Source organism: Rissa tridactyla, chromosome W (assembly GCF_028500815.1).
Source record: "Rissa tridactyla isolate bRisTri1 chromosome W, bRisTri1.patW.cur.20221130, whole genome shotgun sequence".
NCBI lineage: Eukaryota > Metazoa > Chordata > Aves > Charadriiformes > Laridae > Rissa > Rissa tridactyla.
Genome location: NC_071496.1, coordinates 16,994,594 through 17,002,703, shown reverse-complemented (window position 1 = coordinate 17,002,703; position 8,110 = coordinate 16,994,594).

Sequence of the window (8,110 nt, the reverse complement as noted above, 5' to 3'; positions counted from 1 at the left end):
GTGGGATACAGGGTGCAGTAGTACCAGGTACTAAGCTTGGGTACAGAAATTTAGGTGCTGCAGCTGAAGCTTTAGAAGGATCCTTATTTTTGCTTAATTTCGCCTTTTATCTTTTCAATTTGTTCTTTCATTTTTGCATTATTTTGTAAGCTAGCTATAACAGATTTCTGCCAGCAACTGTTCGCCTCCTCATCCCACAAAAAAACAAGCATCCATCTGTGTCTGTTTTTTGTCTTCACAAAGAGAAGTTAATTTGTCCTGGTCAAAGGCTCCCTCTTTCTGGAACCTGCAGTTCTCATGTGGCAAAAGTATAGCCCTTCCGCTGGTGGACAAGTTGGACCGACTGCTTGCCCCCATTTTTTCCCAGTCATGCGCCATAATTGTGGCACATGGAGCCTAACTGGCTTTTAGGATCTGGATGGGAGGAACCTTGACCCATTTCTCAATTATTTTTTGACTTTTCTCAGTGAGGGAGTACAAAGCTAAGGCCTGTGCACGGCAAAGGGTGTCCTGGTTTGAGGTAAAAGAGAACCAACTTTCTGTTCAGTAATTTTACTTGTTAGCTAGGCCTCTTCTAACTCTCTGAAATTAACAGCACATTGTGCAGAAAACCGTTCGTTCTCAGAGTGATAAGACCTATGTTTGCAGTTTGTGCCAAGGAATGGTATGCAGAGAGACTCCTGCTTATACTTATTGCTATAACAACCAAGGTCAGCTAACTTTGTTATTTGCCCCATTGGAGGGTTGGAAACGGAAAAGCATAGAGGGGTCCCACCTGAGGGGAGGAATGGACAGGACAGGTGACCCAAAACTGACCAACAGGGTATTCCATCCCATCTGCCCCATGCTCAGTATAAAAGCTGAGGGATCAAAGGGTTCTCTCTCTTTCTTCAGTGACCAGCATCTGAGGAGGACTCTGTCTCTTTGTCTGCCTTTGATCCCAATCTGTGTGTTCCTGATGCCAGCTGTGGAATCCAGTTCCCACCCGTCGCTGAGTCCAGTCTGGAACTTTCCCAGTGCCTGCCGGTAACATGATTATCATCCTGGGAGCTTGATATTCTTTTGTATATATTGTATCTATTTCATTATTTTCTTATTAATAGTATTCTTTTCTTCTTATTATTAATATTTCATTAAAGTTTCTTTTTCAACCCATAAGTTCTCTCTTCCTCTCATTCCCTCTCCTCTCAAGGGAGAGAGGTCAAAGAGAGCATTTGTCATTCATTTAGTGGCCGGTCCAGCCCAAACCACCACAGCCTATAAATAGAAGTGCAGTATGTTATAAAATAAACATGAAGAAAAAATAAAATCCTAACAGGTTGTTTTCTTTGTGTACTCACTGCTGGATTCACAATTTTTGTGCATGGAAAGTACTGTTTAAACAGTATAAACAATCTCAGTGAGGTATTTTTTTAGTGCTTCCTGTTCAATACGGCTTTTTTTAAAAGCTGTAGAAAAAAGGTATAATTCAATACTTCTTTTAAAGAAGTACTCTTCTTTATCGCCATTAACCCCATCTTTAAAATTCCTTCCTTACATGAAGCTTTCCTCTTGTGCTCCTCAGTAAAGACACCACTGTTTTTTTTCCCATTTTTGCACTGTTCTGTGTTGCTAAGTCAGAGCATAATATCTTTAGAGCTAGCACATTGTTTGTGTGCTTTATTAGAACAGAGGCACCTGTAGCACTCATTAACATTACTACTGCCATTGCTCCACCGGAATCCTTAAACTCTTATTCCCTTTTACAACATAATTGATTCCCTGTGTATGGGTTTTGTATATCTTCTGGCATGAAATTAGGCAGAGCTGAGTTGGTGAATGTGACATGCATATCCCAGAAACTAAAAGATAGAAGTAAGCTGACTAGCTAGCCAGCTAGAAATTTCTCTGATAGAGTAGCCATTTAGGATTGCTTTGGTGATAAAGGCATAATATTTACAAAGAAGCATGCCTGCATAGCAAAAATATCATGAGCCTTAAAATGAACGCTGTGCTTATGCTCGTTTCACTCCTTCCCCTAAAAATGTGTTTGGAGATTCCAGTTGGAAGAGAAACACAAGGTCAATTCTGACTTTTTCCCCAGGAGAAGGCCTGAGAGCCACTAAGCACTGCAAAATCATGCCCTTTGCTCACTATTCTGCTACCCAGTAAATCTTGCTTCTTTGCTTACATTGGCTTCATAGCCTGTATCCTGGGCATTTGGGTGACTTGTCCACAGGTGTAACCCTTCCACAGGGTAAACAACCAAGTCAGCGGACCCTGGTTGCCACAGCAACAAGTGTAAGCAAGAGCCTCTCTCATTGAACAGAAAGTTGTCTCTGCTTCACTCCAAACCAGGACACCTTCCAACCTAGGCAATTCTATGATTCTGTATCTGTGATTAAATTATACATCATAGAACAACATGTTTTTTAAAGTTAAATCAAATTTGGTGCTATTGTGTCTTGTGTAACGGAGGCCGGTGAATTCAGATCCTTTCGTTAATCATAAGTGATGGGGGTTTCATTCTATTAACAGTTTTGTGGACCAAACCTAGTGTATTCACAGTTTGAGGGTGAGCTCGATTCTTACCATCACGAAATAGTTCCTTTATAGGAAAGTGCCTGATCTAAATCCTGCAGAAGCAGCCACAAATGGATATGAAATCAGCTTTGCTGATGACAGCTGAGCTGGCAGCCCATCTCTGTTCTAAGAGTTATAGTTCCCTCCCAGTTTTACTGTGGTTTTGTGTATTGTTTTATTTTTAATTTTGTGAAAAATACACAATACACTGTAATGATGAGCAAAGAATGGTAAATGTAGTTCTGGATTCCTAGGCAATTACACCAGTCCTGGTAATGGCAAACATCAGAACTACAAAGGAATGCCGAAACAGGAGAGCTGTCACATGTTATTTCCCTTGTATTTCTTGCGTTACTAGCTGTGTGTCCATTTCGCTAGGACAAAGGCATTCTTTATTTTATAGGTTTTAAATAAATTATTATAATATGTATTGCATGATTTTACTGGTCTTGGGGCAATGATTAACATGTCTGCTGAGAGCTCCCCTGAGAGCAAAAACATTAAGTTGTTAGCAAGTTGCAAAGTGTGCACATGTAGAGTTTACAGTAAGTTATTGGATGTCTGCCATAAAGTGTTTAAGAGTGGCTGAGCAAAATCCTGTCAATTAAACTCAGCATAGCTTTGCCACTGACTTAAGTAGATCAGGATTTCATGCATTGGAGAGGGCCATCAGAAAGAATTTTGAGCAAAGTTTGATATTAGCAACCTGTTTCTCTCTCATTGAAGAACTTACCTAATAGGCTACGAAGTAATGTCTTCATGATAAGTGTTTATAAATCTTGTGACAAGAACTAGGGTGGCATTTAAACTTGATGAAAAATCTTGAAAGTTTATTGCTTATCATTCCCTCTCTGGGGGACAGGACTGGCCTGTCAAGTTACAGTTCCAGTCAAGTTACTTGTTTTGGAGAATGCAATTCCTCTGTCTTTTCCCCTTGCACAGAAAGTCTCTAACCAAACAAAAACTTCAATACAAAGCTTCTAAGATACTACATGTTTTCACTAGCCAACCAGTAGCCAACCAGATGTGTCCAACCAATATGCTATGGAGTGCATGGAACATACATTCCAAGCAGCAGAATTGACTGGCTTTGACTTCCTTAATTTTCAGCCTTTAGAATTGTTCTTGACCTTGAAACCTCTCTCATTAAAAAACCATGGACAGTATGGAGGCCACTGGACATTTTAATATAATACTATCTTAGATTTAAGTCTCAGTTATTTTATTTTAAATCCTTTCATCTGCTTGGGTCAGAATTTTTTCAGTAATACCAGTTTCCTGTATCAATAGAAAAATAGATATCCACAGCAGGAGCTGACATGCTCTCCTTTACATAGCAGCCACTGTCTATGAATTGAAAGAGTGCCCGTCTAGTTCAGTTCCAAATACACTTGTATCTCTGTATCAGTAGCCACTGTCATTTGTTGACCAGCTATACAGATTGTCTCCTGAGAATGACCGGATGTTGAGACAGATCAGTGTTCTCATCTTTACATACAGCCCCTTCAGTAGCTCATGGTGGACTCCTGTGCTCTGAAAATGCTTTTGAAATTGAGAAATAAAGTGCATTCTGAAAGCTGCAGCAGTAGGCTTTGTATTCAGGTTAGCTAGGCCCAGAAAAAAATGCCCAAATGATCCTGTCATATGGATGTGTGCTGGTGAAAGGTTGGAAATCTTATTTGTGGAAGCACATTGTTCTCATGGCATGCACAACTCAAAGCTAAATTGTCAAGACTTTCCCCTCTGAATCAGAAAACCTGGGGAAGTGCTGGTAGAACGGTGCAGCTCTAAAGAAAGCAGTACTTCTGTCATTTCAATGAATTGTTAGAAATTCACTTTGCCAATCAGATAGTTTTGCAGGTGGCAATTAGAGATCATGTGGTACTTTTCTATAGGGGCAGATCCTTAATGTTTCACACAGCTTTCTCTGTCCCAGTGAACAGAGTGGATTGGGGGAATCTCAATGTGTCTAAATACCTGATGGGAGGGAATGAAGAAGAGGGAGCCAGACTCTTCTCAGTGGTGCCCACTGACAAGACAAGAGGCAATGGGCACAAATTGAAACACGTGAAATTCCATCTGAACACAAGAAAACACTTTTTATTGACAAACACTGGAACAGGTTGCCCAGAGAGGCTGTGGAGCCTCCATCTGTGAAGATACTCAAAACCCAACTGGACATGGTCCTGGGCAACTTGCTGTAGCAGATCCCCACTTGAGCAAGGGGCATGGACTAGTTGATCTCAAGCGGTCCCTTCCTGTCTTTAATGATTCTAACAGTGGCAGAGACTCAGAGTAGACTATTTTCAAGTGCATTGTTTCAAAAAATCCCAAAGAAATAGCAAAGTGTATTTCATTTCACTAGCATTGACAAATAATGGCCGCTTTAAAATTCAGGATGTTTTTTTTCTCCACAGTTCAGTTTCATATTATTGTGAATTCTGTATCTTGCTGCCAATGGCTTGAGGGTTTTTCTTTTTGGTCGTGTTTTAGTAAGCAAGATCTTCAATTATTTCTCATGCTAACAAAACTAGGAAAATACATTACTTTTTATCCTTTAAGTTGGGTGAATGACCATTACTATGCCACAAACACAATGTCACTAAAAACAGTTTATAAGAAATATTTTCTAGAAGGGAAAAATTTCTAGAAGGGAATCACATCCTGAAATGAAAATGAAGGAATATACTTCCTTTAAAAGGGAAATTCCATATGAATGAAAAATCATATTGAAAAAGCTACACTCTGAAGACATGTTGTCAAGGCAAGTGACATGATTGCTTGTTGTTTACCGAGAGCACAGCAGGAAAGAGGGATCTGTTTTCATGCTGCAAATAGCTGTTAGTGAAGAAAAAAATGACTAGTGTTTAATACTTAAGAGAGACAGGTACATAATACTGAAGTTTTCATGTAAGCAGAAGTATGAAACATGCAGTATAAGCTGACACCACATTATTCAAAGAGAGACTTAAGGACAAAATGAGTCTCACCTCTTAAGCTTGTATGTTTTCCTTCATTTTTCCTGTACCCTTAGTGTTTTTAGATATCCATGTAGGCTAGATAGAAATGTTACTATCCTTTTCAGTCTCATGTTAATGTTTACTCTATGTATCATTTATCTAATAGACAAAAATGAGTTTGGGGGACATTCCAGTGTATTATTTCAATAAAAAATCCCACATCTGAATAGCTGATCTGACAGTTTAGAAAATTACTACTCTTATAAACGCACTGCAGTGTTTACAAAAACGTGTTTTATTTCTCTCACACACATTTAATCAGTATATTAGATTGTAATAGTGCAAAGTCCAGTAAGACTTTAATGGCAAGAATTTGGAGCAAGCATGCTTTGGCATACATTTCTTATGCAGATCATCTAAAATTTTTAGTAGTTAAACCTTCACGATACCTGTGAGCATTACTGGTTTGCTTATAGAACTTATTTTATATTTAGTTTTTTCCTCCTCCTCCCTCTGTTGTGCTTTTCCAGAGAAACAATGATGTTATTATCCTAGAGGTTCATCTATGCATTGTAAATCAGTTCTAATGACATTTAAAATGTTCACAGTGGTTTTTGATAAATCAAAGTTTCTGATAATTCTTTTGATGACACATGGTCATAGTATGCTTATTGTTACTAATAACAGACTAATTCCTCCCTGTTGTATTAATATACATTTCTTGTATCTATATTGCATAGCTATCAATTTTAGATGAATTAGAAAATAGAGTTGTGTGTCTGTGCAGCTTTGATATTAAGGAGATGCTGGTAAATAGTTTGGGGAACGTTTCCAAGACTGTTTCACTGCATGAGATGACCTCTCATTTCTGGTTTACTTTTTAATCCATTGGTGGTTTGTCAAAAAAATGCTCTGTGCTAATGTGGCTCTATCCAGCACACTTGCTCTGCTGTTACAAAGTCAGCCAGTCAGTAAATGGAGCATAGACTAATAAATCATTATTAATCCCCAAATTATGTTGGAATCATACATGCCTAAGATAAGAAACAAGTAAAGCAGAATCTCTTTATATAATTCCCCCTAAAAAAAGATTGTTGCAGTATTTGCCAAAACAAAGCTGGCAAACAAATGCATGTTAATTTCAATTTTTCTGGTATTATGGTCAACAAGGAATTAAAAATAAATGCTCTAATAATAAGATTTGTGTTGTAATAATAATAAAAAGAAGAAAGGACCTAGGACTAACAAACGCCAAATGCAAATTTAGCATATGCGTCAAAGATGATCCCCTTGCCATCTTTGCTTTTTTAAATCCAAGTTTATTTAGCTAATTGGACAGCATATGGCCCAGATTTTGGTTCCGTTACAGCCTTGTCCATTTACAACACCAGCAGCCAGTATAACAGCAATTCAAAAATTTTGCCAGGACAGAGCTATCATAGGCTGAGTCTTAAACATTTCAATGGCACAGAACAATTTGAGGTCTTAAAAATTCTGGTGCACACTTCCTTCTGCTGGTGTGAGTGTGACTAATCATGAAATGGAACAGAAATCATACATAGGCTCTCAGTTCAGTGCTGTAAGACAGAAAAGATTCTTTTGAGTATTTGAATCCTATGAGGTTTTCCATTAAGTTTGAGGGGTTTTTTTAAGCATCTAAGTATTAGACCTGATCCTGCTGCTTATACCTCCTTAGAGTTAAATCCTGTTCATCCTGTATTTGTGAGTTTCCACACATTCCACTATATTTTAGTAGCATTACATTAACCTAAATCTGCAGTAAGGAAGATCATAATCAAAACATATAATACCAGAATAACTGAAATAGTTCTATATTGAAATATGTAGGAACAAAGTATTGTCCTGGTAGATCAACAAAAGGTCCTGAGTTAGTTGCAATAGTTTTAGTAGTTGTTCTGATCCCTAAGTGGTCACAAACTCTCATGTTATTGGACTGTACAAACAGCTATGGCTAAGAATAATGGCAGCAAATAAAGGTGGGAAAGGTGCTTGTGCTGAAGGGAAGAGCAAGAAAAATCCCCTTTTTAAAATATCTTCCTTCATTTTATGGAAGAAGAACCACATGTACCTACAAATTGCAGACAAAGTTTAGAAAAATCATAACCAGCAGAAAGAATGGAGGTGAGCATAGAAGAACACAGTGGAAGAAGAAACATGGGCTGTGAAGCAGCTGTTGCTTTGCCACAACTTCTCTTTGATTTGGATGCTTCTTACCGGATGGATCTTCTTCAAAAGGTCACAGCTCACCTCTTGTCCTCTCTGCTTTCTGCAGTAAGGCTCAGATTCGGTGGTTCTGCACAAAGGCAATTTGTATATTCTCACCAGGGGAATGTTTTCCCATGAGTAGGCATAAGTAAGAGCCCTAACATGGGCTCAATTTAGTCACTGGGTCCTCTCAGGCACATAGCAAGTCATAGTGTAATGATTTGCTCCACACTGAGACTATGATTTTACTTCTGGCTCTGTTATTGGGGTCTTGGGTAAATTGGGACTAGTTATTTCATCTCTTCCTTTCCCAGTCTCTTGAAGGAGGGGTTGGAGGGAAACACAGAGGTGAGCTCCAATGA